Raw genomic sequence first — 15,398 nt, forward strand, 5'->3', positions numbered from 1 at the left:
CTGGATGGGTTGCTAGAGGTGATCCAGGAGGTCCAAGTAAGTGCTGAGAGAAGACGGAGTTCTTGAACTCAGATCACCCCAGCTCAACGAAGTCGAGCAGCCCTCCAGCCAGGTACTCTGCTCAAGATGGCATCTAGGACAGAGTGTATTTGATGGCCCAAAGCTAAGCCGCTTTGGCAAGGTCTTCAGAACTCTGGTTTATTCCTCACCATAAGGCCTCTGACAAAAGTTAGGAAACTTTTGTCATTTGGGCTATAGATCCAAGGTGATTGTCTAAAGGGGCTGAATCCGGCTATCACCACATATTAAGAAGGATGCCGTGAGCGGATGCCCGATGCCCCGGAAAAGAAGGTGTAGGCAAAGAGCCAGGGGTGGGCACGGAGGTTCTGTCATGTCCTCCCCGTCATTCTCACGTTCAGCTTAAGGAAGGGTCTTAGGGGTGCCAAGGTCTGTGTTCCACTCAAAAAATATGGAGAACTCAGAGGATTTAGAGAGGAAGCCAAAATCTGGTCAAAGAATACCTGTAAGGAAAGCTGTAGAAGTGGGATGGCAAAATGGTCTTCATTCTACATTCACCCTACGCTAGGCTTTGTTCTAGACACACTTCACATTATTGTACTTGGAGAGGAAAAGACAGAAAGATGACCTTCTAAAGCTCACCTGAACCATCCATCAGGGTCTCCTGGATAAGAATTCATTGGCCACTCCCATGGGCCCAGCCTACGCTAAGTGGGAGGTAAGACCATCCCTTGTCCACAAGAAGCTGACATTCTAGTTGCAGAAAAGAGCTATTCAGACAAAACAATTAGTATAAATGGCAGTATCTATATGTATTTGTCCTCAATGCATAATGATGTAATAAACTGTTAAATTATGTAAGGAAAAATCATTTGGAAAACAGCTTCATATAGAGCAATGTCTTTGCTGTGCTGTAATGAAGGGGAAAGGGAAAGGCACATTTACTGAAGGCCTTCTATGTACCAGGCATTCTCACCTCACAACACTGCGTTATTATTTCCATTCTACAGAAAAGAAAATTCAGACTCAGAGAAGTTTAGCAACTTGCCCAAGATTATTCAGTTAATAGGTGGAGAAAATGTCTGCCTGATGCTAAAGGCCAGGCACTTTCTCCCCATGGCTGTAGAGGAAATTCTCATGAAACCCGTTTATCTGGTCACAGAGGGGAGCACGGGGCCCTCCAGCTGGGAGCAAACAGGCCTGCAGACGGCACAAGAAGGATGGGCTCCAGCCCTAGCAGGAGAGATTGTCTTTGACATGACTATGAAGGTGGTCCAGCATCATCTGAGATTTCCGGGAAGAAACACAGTCACCTTTTCTACAAGTCTTTTGAAGATGGCATTTTGAAAAGTGCATCCTTTTTGCGTCTCCTTATAGACAAGAGGGCAAATGAACAAACCTTTCAATGTCTCCTCTATCCAATGAATCTCTGACTATGAGTTTCCTTCCCAAGACGCTGAGGTCCAGATGTTTAAAGAGCCACTTCCCTTAGTGCCTACAGGATAACGCATGCAAAGAAGTTCTGCCAGCATCTACGTGCGAGAGTGATGAGTCCCCCCGCCCCTGCCTCACTGGAGGGCATAAATGGGTAATTGGAGGCCTGGTTTGTGGGCTGAGGTCACACTTTTCTGCCAGTGGAGATTCAGACACCACAGGCATAAGCTGTCCCCTTTAAGACTTTTACTTTCCGGATAGTGGCTAAAATGGGAAAGAACACCCTGTTCCAAGAAGTAGAAAGCAAAAGAAACACAGACTTCCTTGCCCCTGGTACTCTGACCTATGAGTCTACTCTCCACACATCTCTAGTTTTAGCCCCAAAGAAAAGGTCTAAGTCATATCCGTACCTCTTCTTGGGCTTAAAGCAGATGGGATCTTTTGGGTTCACAAATTGAACTCTGTGGTGGGCTTGGGCCTGCAGCCTCCATGGAAATGAGAAGAGGAGAAGGAGGAGGGGGAATCCAGTATCAGCCAAGCCTGATTCTCTCCCCCTGAAGTCAGGACATGAAGGCAACAGCTGGATGCAGCCTCACTGGGGCTCTGTGAGTCCCAGGTCCAAGAATTGCATCCTAGGACAAAAACTGGGACCTTCCTCTGGGAAATCTTAGAACGGCATTTGTCCTCTAGATCTGAATGGAAGTCCTTGAAAGCAAGAAGACTGGGAGTCTTATGATATTTGGGTTGAATTATAAGCAATGACTAGAGTGTGCAGTGTATACTCGGAGCACACCCCTTTCTCTTCTAACAAATGATGCATCCTTGGTCTACCCCCACCTACCCGCCTCACAAAGACTAAAAAGGGTTTGCTTCACCTTCATTTGGAAAGGTGTTTTCAGTCAAGTCCAAGATATGGTGCTAGGTGATCTATTGGCAAGTCTCTTAAAATACAAGGTCAAGAAACGTTCCGTCAGATATGCCATTAACACAAGTGCTCTGAGGCAAATCGCTCCAAAGTAGAGGTATTTTCTTGCGTGTAAAATAGGGATGCAATACCCGATGCCTGTCTTAAGAATTTAGCCAGTAACATTCAAAACCTAATTCAAGAGCAAAAGCTTTACATCTCCTCCCAAATGAGTGTCTAGATTCAGCTCTGGCTCCTGGGGTCAAGTTATTAAAGAGAATTAGAGGCATTTAGAAGATGAAGACTATTCCCTGTTTTGTTTTGTTTTGTTTTGTTTTCCCCAAAGGTTAGTCTCACATTCAGTCAGCTAAATACTCAAGGTAGAACAGACAGAACTTGGGGCAAAAAAGCTTGTGGTTAGAGTGCTTGGGTTCAGATCTCGACTCCATTCAGCAGCTGTGGGACCTCTTTTGCCATGTGGGGACCCATTTGGGACCTCAGAGTTGGTATAATGATTATTTTAAGTTGAAGATATTTGAGATTCATCAGAGGCAGAAAGAAGCCTTCTTGGAGCTTCCCTTATCTGACTAGAAACAGAAACTTCTGGGAAATGAGGCTACTATAAATACCCTCTCCAGGGGAGTTTCATGGCCATGAAGAAGATGGAAAGACCACTCTACTTGCATAAACAAACATTATCACAAACTTTCTTTTTCTTTTTTAAACCTCTTCTTGTTTTTTAAACATATTTATTTGGTTGTGCTGGGTCTTAGTTGCAGCTGGTGGGCTCCTTAGTTGTGATATGTGAACTCTTAGTTGCGGCTTGTGGGATCTAGTTCCCTGAGGGATGGAACCCGGGCCCCCTGCATTGGGAGCGCAGAGTCTTAACCACTGCGCCGCCAGGAAAGTCCCTATCACAAGCTTTCTTATCTCCCATTTGGTCTCCTAAAAACCTATTTGTCTTTTCTAAAGAAACCTATTTATTCCTCCTGTAGAAGTCTTTACTCCACCCCTCTCTTCCCTAAATTAAATACATAAGCCCCTAACTTTAACCATTTAGTGAGCTAACTACTTTGTTAGCTCCCCTATGCATATGAAAAAAATCTCTTTTTCTGCTCTTAGTCTCTTTCGTGAGTTTAATTCACATGCCCCCAAATTACTGAACCTAAAGGATAGAGGACAATTTTCTTTTCTCCTTGACAGCCACATCTGGCTCATTTTTAAAGTAAGGATAATGCTAGTAACTATCAAACTTATAGATTGGTTACGAAGATCGAATGAGATGTATATCATGTTTGACATATAGTGAGTGCTAAATAAATATGCTCTCTCACACGTATAGAATACATAGAGAGAGGTAGACAGATCGATAGATAAATAGATATAGATAGATACACACAAACATACAGCATACTATGAGTCACGTGTCTGTTCTGAAGATGAAAATTAAATTATAGGTGGGAGACTACTTTGTAAAGAGATAAAAGATTAACAGTGGAACATGGTGTTATCACTATTATCATAGCTATAACTATTATGGCCACCTTTAAGCAAGGCCACCAGATATGGCCATGCAGGTTGTGCACTGCACACATCCAAAAGTGCCATTCACATATTACCTTCCCTTTGTCCCTGAGAGCACGTGACGACTGCTTTTCCAGGCAGACCCGTACTTCCCTCACAGCATCCTCCTCCCAGAGTCTCAGGAACAGAACCTGCTCTGTAGAGTCATTCATTCACTAATCATTAATTCAGTGAAGGTATACTGAGGACCTACTATATGTGAGGACAGAGCATACAAAGATAAATGAGATGCAAGTTCTGCCCTGATGTTCCGCAAGGCTGGGAGACAGCCCAGTGCACCAATAAGCTGAATGCAGTGTAATGAATGCAAAAGTGAGCAATATGCACCAAAGAGGTACAAGAGGTTAGAAGGTTACCAGCCTTCCTTCTAAGTGGTGGTAGTCGTGGGGTTGGGGGCATAGTGGTAATCAACAGTGGCAAAAAGTGAGAAAGTCTACTTCCCTTCAAAAATAAAAGTCCCAGGACTTCCCTGGTGGTGCAGTGGTTAAGAATCCGCCTGCCAATGCATGGGATACAGGTTCAAGCCCTGATCCGGGAGGATCCCACATGCCATGGAGCAACTAAGCCCATGCGCCACAACTACTGAGCCTGCATTCTAGAGCCTAATAGCCACAACTACTGAGCCCGTGTGCCACAACTACTGGAGCCCGCACATCTAGAGCCTGTGTTCCGCAGCAAGAGAAGCCACTGCAATGAGAAGCCCATGCACCGCAACAAAGAGTAGCCCCCGCTCGCCGCAACTAGAGAACACCCGTGTGCAGCAACGAAGACCAAACACAGCCAAAAATAAATAAATAAAAATTTTTTAACAAATAAAAATAAAAAAATAAAATCCCCACAAGCACCCTAATAAGAAAGAGTCAAGGGCTTCCCTGGTGGTGCAGTGGTTGAGAGTCCGCCTGCTGATGCAGGGGACACGGGTTCGTGCCCCGGTCCGGGAAGATCTCACATGCCGCGGAGCGGCTGGGCCTGTAAGCCATGGCCGCTGAGCCTGCGCGTCCGGAGCCCGTGCTCTGCAACGGGAGAGGCCACAGCAGTGAGAGGCCCGCATACCGCAAAAAAAAAAAAAGTAATGGGTCCAGACCGCCAGAGAAAGCCAGTGAGGATCATAGTTTATGGCAAGAAAGGACTGGCCACTCTGCTGAGAACCTCCATCAAGCTTCTCTGGCAGAAGGAAGGTTCGGAAATAGCTCCCTCAACACCAGACCCAACCCAGCCCCAGCTTTGGAGAATGGACAGGCATCTATCACTTAAATCCCAAATCCAGTGGATTTCAAATGTTGATTCTGGTCTAACATGAAGGCTCAGTTCTCAGATGATATACTGAAGTCTGCCAGCTCTGGACAGCTGGCCGCTCTTTGCAACTGCACAGCCTCTTTGAGGTCGTAATTTGGAGTCAGAAGGCTGGAGATGGAATCTCAACCCTGTCCCTTACTTGTTGTGTGATCCTGGGCAAACTACTGAGCTGCAACATCCTTGTCTGTAAAATGGTCATAATAACACTATCTTCACAAATTTGTTCTTTGGACACCATACAGCTTTGTTACTATTGCAAGCTCTGGGTTGGAGGTGAGATCTCAGGAGAGAGGCAGAGACACAGAGGTCCTTTCCACTCTCATACAGGTCTTGCATCCCCAGAGATACCTGCCCACCATCCTCTCAGGAGCCTCTGGAACTTTTCACAGAACGGAGATCTTGCTGCTGAGCAAGGAGCATTGTGCAGCTGAGCTGGTGAGCTCAGCCCTTCCCGGGCTCCGGAGCTTTAATTTGTAAAGAAGGAATTCTGAAGCTATCAGAAAGGAAGTCAAATTGTTTTCGGAAAACAATAGCAAAGTAACTACAAGTCATTAGCTTCCTCCCTGGGGCCTGAAATCAAGCTCCTCTGGGTAGCTGAAAGGACTGGTACCACTGTTTACTTAAAGACCTCTGGACAGGACCTATAAATTAATTCCTGTGCATGACTTTCTGGAATGACAGGAGGTGAGTCATGGAAGTGGGAGAATGCCTGAGAGTGGAGAAGAGATTTTTATTTCTTCAGGGTATAGCTAAATCCCTGATGCTGGCCTGCTTTTTCTGGTCCTTTGGGTGAGGGTTTCATTTGGATACAAACGTGCCAGTGGACATCTGCTCTCTGAGATGCCTCTTAGTAAGTTTCTTCCCAGAGCAGAAAACCAAAAGAAAGCCCTGTGCCTGCCCTCCCGCTGCAGGCCTCTGGGAAGCCAAATGCTTCTCAGGCAGGGTGCTCTAGAAATTCTTCTCTGGGCAGGAATCTCCTCAGTAGCAGGAGTGGACCAAAGTTAGGATCCAGAATCATGACTCCTTTAGAGGGGTGTCTCACAGGTATCAAGGACTCACAGATAACAGGACACTGGAGCTTGAAGAGAACTTAAAGAGCGACTGGACCAGATGAGGATCCTGAGACCCCCAGTGGGGAAGCAGCTTGTCCAAGTTCAGCAGCAGAAGCCAGATCTCTCAAAGAATAGAGGAAACCTGGGACTTCCCTTGGGACTGAACAAGCCAATTGATTGATAATAGACCCTCTGACCTCTGCTAGGGCGTTTAGCTGAAAGTCACTGGAGCTTAACTTATTAAAAACTAGGGAGGGCTTCCCTGGTGGCGCAGTGGTTGAGAGTACGCCTGCCGATGCAGGGGACACGGCTTCGTGCCCCGGTCTGGGACGATCCCACATGTCGCGGAGCGGCTGGGCCCGTGAACCATGGCCGCTGAACCTGCGCGTCTGGAGCCTGTGCTCTGCAACGGGAGAGGCCACAACAGTGAGAGGCCCGCGTACCGCAAAAAAAAAAAAAAAAAAAAAAAAAACTAGGGAAAAGACATGATTTCCTGACCTCTGTAGATCTTGGAACAACTTGTCTCCAAGAGCTAGAAGATGACTCTAGATCCTGAAGGTTTCTGAGAGGAGATGCAAAACTTTGGATCTTCAGGTGTTTTTAAACATCTTTGGCCAAATCATGTACTTGATGATTTGGAGTTTAGCCAGAGGATTTTAATTTACTATTACATGCATGGACCTCTAGAAGATTTATGGTGGGCTTCATGGAGCCTAGAAACCCCTATATTCATACACAAAGCTTTAGGGGAAGAGGGACCATATTCTTGATTTGATTCACAAAACACTCTTGCCCCAGAAAAGGTCAAAGATCATTGCTCTAGATCTAGAAAGTCAGGAAAGGTTATTTGCCACCAACCTCCAAAGTAATTGAAACGGTTGACAAATCTAACAGAGGCCAACATGTTCTACCTCTCCCCTGACCTAGAAGCCTCTTAGCAAACAGGATGAAATCTGTCCCATTGACATGAAGTGAGTTTCTCTGTTCAATCTTCATCTGTCAGGTCTGGAAAAACCCCATGAGATCAGCTTGTCCACTCCTTCCTTTTTATAACTTTTCTAAACTCACACAGCTATCCAAAACCAGAGCCCACCTTTCATCACACCTAATCCAGCACTCTTTCCACTGCCTCATAACATTTCCAAGTGTTTATTAAGCACCTTCTAGATGGTCATGAAATTGTCCCAAATGCTAGAGGAGCTTCCGGATTACAAGACCCAGCTCTGACCTCAGTGAATTTGTAAATGTATTGGGAAAATAAACGTACCTGCCTAAAACAAAGAATTTTTTCTTTAAAGCCTCTCTCAACAATTGGGGAAAGGGGAGTGTATTAGTCAAGGTTCTCCAGAGAAACAGAACCAATAGGATATATAGAGATAAATGGACATATAAGAGAAGATTTATTGTGAGAATTGGCTCACGAAATTATGGAGGCTGAGATATGCTGCAATGTACCATCTGCAAGCTGGACAGCCAGGAAGGCCAGTGGCATAATTCAGTCTGAGTCCAGAGGCCTGAGAATCAACGGAGCTGATGGTATGACTCCCAGATTAAGGCCAAAGGCCTAAGAACCGGGGTGGGGGTAGGTGGGGAGGTACTAGTATAAGTCCCCAAAACCGAAGGCCCAAGACCAAATGTCCAAAGGCAGGAGAAGATGGATGTCCCAGCTCAAGAATAAAGAGAATTCCAACTTCCTCTGCCTCTTTGTTTTATTCAGGCCCTCAACAGATTGGGTAATGCAGACACAGATTGGTGAAGGCAGATCTCTTTACTCAGTTTACTGAATCAACTGCTAATCTCTTCTGGAAACACCCTCGTAGACATACCCAGAAATAACATTTTACCAGTTATCTGGGCATCCTTAGCCCAGTCAAGTTGGCACATAAAATTAACTATTATAGTAAGGATAGGAGGAATTCTGAGGAAGACATAAATCACTAGCATAACTGCTTGATCCCTGGGCAGCTCAACCAATGAGAAGTAATATTCATTCAAAAATTAGTTACTGGTGCCAATCTCTAAGATCCCTTTCGGTCTTGAAAACCCTTTGACTGTGTGCTGGACTAACAAATGAAGCGTAAGCCAAAGGATTTGTTCACAAGTTTGCAATCTTTTACAAACTGATAGGGATTTTTGAAATAATTAGTGAATTAAGGGGAAAGGGGTGAGTATGGCTCCAAACTGAAAATGGTTGCATCCTAAAACCTCCAATGTGAATTGATGGTGTGGAATTTGGAACATATTTTCCCATAGAAATAATGTCTTAAAGGGTAGTTAGCTTCCCAGGCTAGGCCCTAAACATTTATTTAAGGACTAATGTTTAACTATCGAGATGAGAAAACTAATTAAGATGGTCTCTGGGTGGGAAATAATGATGCCAAGCTCTGACTGGGGACTCCAGGAGTACATCTCCCTCTCCAGAATTTCAGATTCAAGAATCTCTACCCCACACTATGCCAAGGATACCCTCCCCCTGCCTCCCTCTCTTCATAGGAAAGGATAATAACATTCATTGATCACCTAAGTTTCTTTTTTTTAATTAATTAATTAATTTATTTATTTTTGGCTGTGTTGGGTCTTCGTTTCTGTGCGAGGGCTTTCTCTAGTTGTGGCAAGCGGGGGTCACTCTTCAACGCGGTGCACGGGCCTTTCACTATCGCGGCTTCTCTTGTTGAGGAGCACGGGCTCCAGACGCGCAGGCTCAGTAGTTGTGGCTCACGGGCCCAGTTGTTCCGCAGCATGTGGGATCCTCCCAGACCAGGGCTCGAACCCGTGTCCCCTGCATTGGCAGGCAGATTCTCAACCACTGAGCCACCAGGGAAGCCCCACCTAAGTTTCTTAACGCAAGGACTGACCCCCCTCAGTAATATTCCTTTCATAAACCAATCCCTAAGCCCACCCACAAACAGAAAGCTTTATTTTTTTTCAAACGTTTATAGTATTTCCTAATTATGAAAAGTAATAGATTATTGTAAAAATTTAGTGATACAGAAAAAGTATAAACAGGAGTTAAAATCACCTGTAACCACTGTTAAAATATTGATATCTATTTTTTTATATATTTTTAATATATATTTAATATATATTTTATATATTTTTTAATATATTTTTTCTTATAATATTTTTACAAAATTAGAATTGTATTATGAACACTGCTTTGTAATCTGCTTTTTTTTTTTTACTTAACAATATGTCAGGAACATTTTCTATGTCAATAGATATACATCATCTTCACCTTTTTTTTTTTTTCATCTTCACCTTTTTAATGATTATCAGGAGTGTAGTGAGAGGAAACGGCACCCAAAGGCAGTATAATATGTTTGTGGCTTCTCTCTACAAGGATGTTAGCACTGCACTAGGATTCCCAAAGACCAGTGGGACCCTCTAGGCTGATTCCAGCAGATATGTCCCCTCCAACTATTGTTAAGTCCTTGGGTTCCATAATTTCTTACTCTGTAGATTTAACAAAGTTCATGTAATGCCCTATTATTGGGCATTTCAACTTTCTTGTAAATATAAATATCACCGTGTTGAAGGTAAGTAACGCACTTTTAATTTCTAAGACAAGGTAATTTGGTGCTGCTGACACATTCCTTTCTCTGCCCCAAATAAATTACTCCGTGTGATTCTCAGCCCTCGTTTCAAAGCCTTGCAGACAGCTCGTGGGAAAAAGCAGAATTTCTGAACAAAACAATTCAAAACAAAACAAAAAATACTGGCCTCCCCTATTCAACAACCCCTTCCCCACCACAACATAACACACAAAAGGAAGTGTGCTGGGTGAGTGGCGAAACACTGGGAGAGATAAGGGTGACCTTGACAGATCCTGAGAAAACCCTTCAAAAATCTTGGGAGATTACTTCTGTGGGTAAACAGGAGTAGGTGTTTAAATCCTGAACAGCTAAACCAAACTTTGTCAAAGCCCTTGCCACCGCCATTAAGCCCACTACCCCCAGAATAGTTACCACCAGTGCCTCCTGCTTCCAGTCCTGCCCAGGTTTCCATGAGCTCCCACGCATCCCTCAGGTTGAGGTACCAGCTGTGCCTGTGGCAGTGGGGACATGTGTGGAAGACAGAGGTTGATGGGACAGTGAGAGGCTGGGGAGAAATGCGCTAATCACAGACTCAGGAGACCTGAGCTCAGGTCCTAACTGACACTTAGAGAACAGAGTGACCTTGAGAAGTCACTCATACTCTTTGGCCCTCACTTTCCATCTTGGTAAAAGGAAGGAATTGGGTTAAATTAAATTGACTGTTCCTTCCAGTTCTAAAACTCAACATCTCTATGATTCTATGTGACTGGTTCTCTCCCTACTAAGCCAGAGCTTGGAAGAAGTTAAAGTTTGTCTTGGATGTCTGACTGTTCTGCTCTTGGAGCTGTTCCCCTCCCTTACCCATCCAGCAGTCTGGGAGCACAAAATATGTTCTTAGAACCTTCCAGATGATGGCACTGTGTTGAAAACTCAAGGTTATTCCAGATAAGGAGAATAGAAATGAGCAAACGCTCAGAGGTGTGTTTTAATTAGGATGCTTTCAGCCATCAGTAACGGAAAATCCAGGTGCAGTCAACCTCATACACCATTATACGGTGGGAATGTATAGGGTGCGTTAATGTTAATGGACGGCTCACTTATAACTAATCCATTTATTTATTCATTCTTTCCATCATCCATCCATCTATTTAAAAAAATGCACAGAGTTTGGTACTGTGCTGAGAACTAGATATTCAAGGGACTCAAACATAGCATATACATTAAAAGAGACCAAAACTTAAGGGTGTAATAAAGTTCCAGATGCTCCTAGACCCCTCTGAGTGGTGTTACCAGATGGGAGTTACACAGGCATGGAGAACTATTTGGAAGAAAAATGCTATCTTGGTTTAGATTGCCAAGTCTACAAGGACATTCTGATATCCAACAGGTCTACCTGGATTGAGGGGGCTGGGCAATGCAGGAACTGGCAAGGAACATAGAAGGGATCAAGTTGGAGCTCTGACCTCAGAGGAACATAGAATGGAAATCAGGAACCATGCATGTTGGCAACTATTCACCTACACATAGCAAGGGTGCAGAGAGAGTCCCACTCACTTCCAGGTCTGGCTTATTGACTATGGGCCTGCAAGAGGCCAAATCATGAAGGCTGAAGCACAGGTAGACCTGAATAGGAGGGGACCCTGACAGGTGACTTCAAACAGATAATGATAATAATAATAACAACTGACACTTATAGTGCCAGACGGTGACCTAAGTCCTTAATACACATGAGCTCATTTAATCTTCATAATACCTCTGTGGTGTTATATCCCCAGTTTACATAGGAGGAAAGCGAGAACAGAGACCTTGCTCAAGGTCACCCAACTGATTAGTGGTGGAGCTAGGGTTTGAATCCAGGCGGTCTGGTTTCAATGTCTGTTCACTCAACCACAAAATAAATTACATGACAAAATAAATTATACACAAAATAAATATGAGAAAGGCTACAAATAGAGCTAAGATCAGAATGCTGTGGGAACCGAGAAAGTAACAAGTAATAAAAGTGCCAGGGAAACTCCCCAGAGGAGGTGACATTTGTGTTGTCTTAAAGAGTGAGCAGAAGTTCTCCGGGCAGAGGAATGGGGGGCAGTCCATTCCAGGCAGCATGAGACAGCATGAGCAAAGACCTGAGGCGAGAAAGGAAATTGGCATTTTTGAAGACCAGAAAATAATTCTACACAGATGGACTGAAAGGTATGTGAGAGCTTGGCTTGCAAAGAAGCCAAAGTGTGGGACCAGATTGTTAAGAGCTTTGCAAACCACGTTAATTTGTTCCGCAGGCAGCAGGGAGCTGAGGAAAGGGGTGAGTCAGGAGTCTTCTCCAATTTTCGGAGATCCAGAGGATGATTTCCCAGTTGCCTTATCCTGGATCACACCCAATGTGAAATCACTTCTGCTTTGTCCACCTGTTCCTCGCTTCTGGTCTCCCCTTCCTCCCCACCCAGCAATTACAGGTAGAGCTCAGGGCTGGGTAACTTCCGTCTACTGCCAGTCCAGGGCTGGAAGGTGAGGGATGTATAGTTGGTCAAAGACAGAGCTGGGCAGGATACCCCAGCACCTTTCCACCATAGAATCCTGGGCTCCTCTTTCATCCTGGGAGCACTGAATCCAAGAAAACCTGAGTAGAAGCCAACAAAGAACTTATTTTCCCTAAAATCTCTGTAAAGATCTCAAAGAACAAGCCTCTCAGTCAGAAGGCTCCCTTCTTAAGTGGAACAATGAATAGACAATGGAACTTGACTTTCCCCAGGACATGATTTCCAATCCACCGGTCTATTCTTCTTCTCTCCCGGACACACCTGCAGACCTACCAAGCATAATGAGTCTTTAAGATCACAAGCTGTGTCTCTACATTCAAAAATCTGTAGGTCCCAAGGCTCTTAGGCCACCTGCTTTTTGGTGTCTCTGCTGACCATGGAGAAAGAGGCTACTGGAGGTCCTGCAGCCTCCGGGGCAAAGTGATGCAATCACAGGAATATGAATCCAACAGCAGCCCCAAAGCCTTCGGAACAAGGCATGTCACAAAGAACTCTAAACTCAACTCAAATGCAACCTCTGTCACTAGGTGGCTGTGTGACTTGGGCAAGTCCTTTAACCTCTCCAAACCTCAATGCCCCCACAGTAAAAAGGGTCTTCCTTTTGTGAAAAGGCTGTTCTGGCTCTGACAAATCCATCACAATACTGTACTGAACTAATGTGTTCCAAACTACAAAGTACCACGCAACTGATGTTATTATCAATCAGTCTTGCTCTCCACGTCGTGGGGAAAGCTCTTCCTATGAGAGGAAACCGTTCAGGCTTGTCAGTGGCATGTCAGCAACCAGAAACAGCTTAGCACAGAGCCGTGCCCATGATTCTAGAGCAGAGCAGGCAACATGCAAGGAGTATATCTGCTTCTGCACAAGCCAGGGTGGAGCCAGGCAGGGAAGGAAGAAGGTTTTCCCACGGCTGTTGTGCCTCTGCGCCTTCATGCATCATCCTTCTCCTGAATTCGTGCTCAAAGACGCTGGAGTCCAGAAGTTGTTGGCACAGACCCTCTCCAAGGGTAGGGGGGGTGTGGGTAAATTTTAACACAAAGCCTTATAAGATGTCTGTTTGTGTTTTATTTTTGATAAAGTAATGAGACGGGCAAGTTGAAGACTAGGGTTTGGATCTCTCCAGTTTGATCAGCATAGCCCACAAAGAGGGGCTTGCCCTGTCTGGGAAGAGGTCCACAGTGAGGTCAGGAGGAAGCAGGGCTGAGCCTGCAAGAAAGAGGGACAGGAACAGAGCATCTTGGTGTTTGAAAGGTTGGCATGAAGAGGAAGACTTGGCTTATTCTGGGCAGCTCAAAAGGCTGGAGCTAGGACTTGAGGTGGGAATGAGGAGGAAGAAGGAGTCTAACAACTTATTCTTCCCAGGCATCTAAGTGCTTCCCAAGTATTCTGACAGCTAATCATCACAGCAATACTGTGAAGTGGTTACTATTATTAACTTCTATTTTACAGATGAGGAAACCAAGGCATAGAGGTTAAATAGCTTGTCCAAGCCACATAGCAAGTAAATGACTGTGCCAGGCTCCCAACCCAAACATTCTGCCTCCAGGGTCCTATAAGGGCTTTCTGCCTACTATGAGGAAGTACTTTTAGAGTTTACCAATTTAAAAAAAGAGAGAGACAACGCATATATATGGAATCTAGAAAAATGGTACTGATGAACCTAGTGGCAGGGCAGGAATAAAGACGCAGATGAAGAGAACGAGCTTGAGGACACAGTGAGGGAAGGGGAGGCTGGGATGAACTGAGAGTAGCATTGACATATATACACTACCACATGTAAAATAGATAGCTAGTGGGAAGCAGCGCATAGCACAGGAAGATCAGCTCGGTGCTTTGTGATGACCTAGAGGGGTGGGATAGGGGGGATAGGGAGGCGGGGAGGGAGACGCAAGAGGGAGGGGATATGGGGATATATGTACACATATAGCTGATTCACTTTGTCGTACAGCAGAAACTAACACAACACTGTAAAGCGGTTATACTCTAATAAAGATGTATAAAAAATAAAAGGAGAGAACATAAGAAATTTAAAAAAAGAGAGAGAGCTGTTTTATGGAAGTATTTAAGCCAAGGCTAAGGGACCATTTTCAAGGGATGCTGGCACAGTAAATTTCCTTGGCAAAAAGTATCAGAAACCAACGTTCACTGATACCAACGTTTACTACTTTAAACTAGGGAGGAGGAGAGAAAGTAGGAGAAGGAGAAGAAAGATCTTTGAAGAGGAAGAGCAAAATGAGGAGGGGGGCACATTTGTTGGCAGAGTGTTGGGAGTGGGATGCAGAAGAAAAGAAACTTCTGCAAATCCAGATTCAAGAAGGACCGGAACTAGGACGGCCCTAGGATCCAGGGAGCAGGAACCGATTAACCACTTCTTCAGGGCACAATTATCCAAGTAAATCAGCTTTAATGGCTTTCTGTCTTTTTGTCATTCTGCTCAAGATTCAAATTCCAGGGAAAGAACATTCTCTCAGCCAAGCCTTCGAAAAGATCAATGATACAAACCACTCATGTTTATGGTGTGTTTATTTTCTACCAGGCCCTGTTCTAAGCACTATATTTACACATATTTTTTTTTCTCACAGTAACCCTATGAGGCAGGTACTATTGTAATTAAGAAACTGAGCCACAGAGTTTGAACTAGCAGTCCAAGTTTGCACAGATGGTCTAGTGGCAGAGCTGGGATTCAAGCAGAGGCAATGTGACGCCCCCAGGCTACATTTCCTTGAATATCAACAGGGAAAGGTCAGGTCCCCCAAAGCAGAATTTTGGTGTTGATGAAGAAGGGTGACGGATGTTAAGAGGTAAAGTCCACAGATGCTTCCTCATGGCTTGGTTCTGCTAGAGGGAATAGGGAGGACTTCTGAGGTGCCTTTGTGCCCAAGAATTCCACGTTCAAGTTTCCATCCTTACCCCCTGGCCATTGCAAGGAGAAGATGAAAAAAGCAAGGAGCAAAAAAGAAAAAAGAAAATAACAAAAGGACCAGAACAAAAGGAATGGATGAAATACAGATATAAGGGAATAATTTCTGAACAAGAAATT

The sequence above is a fragment of the Stenella coeruleoalba genome (genome assembly GCF_951394435.1).
Source record: "Stenella coeruleoalba genome assembly, chromosome: 1".
Taxonomy (NCBI): domain Eukaryota; kingdom Metazoa; phylum Chordata; class Mammalia; order Artiodactyla; family Delphinidae; genus Stenella; species Stenella coeruleoalba.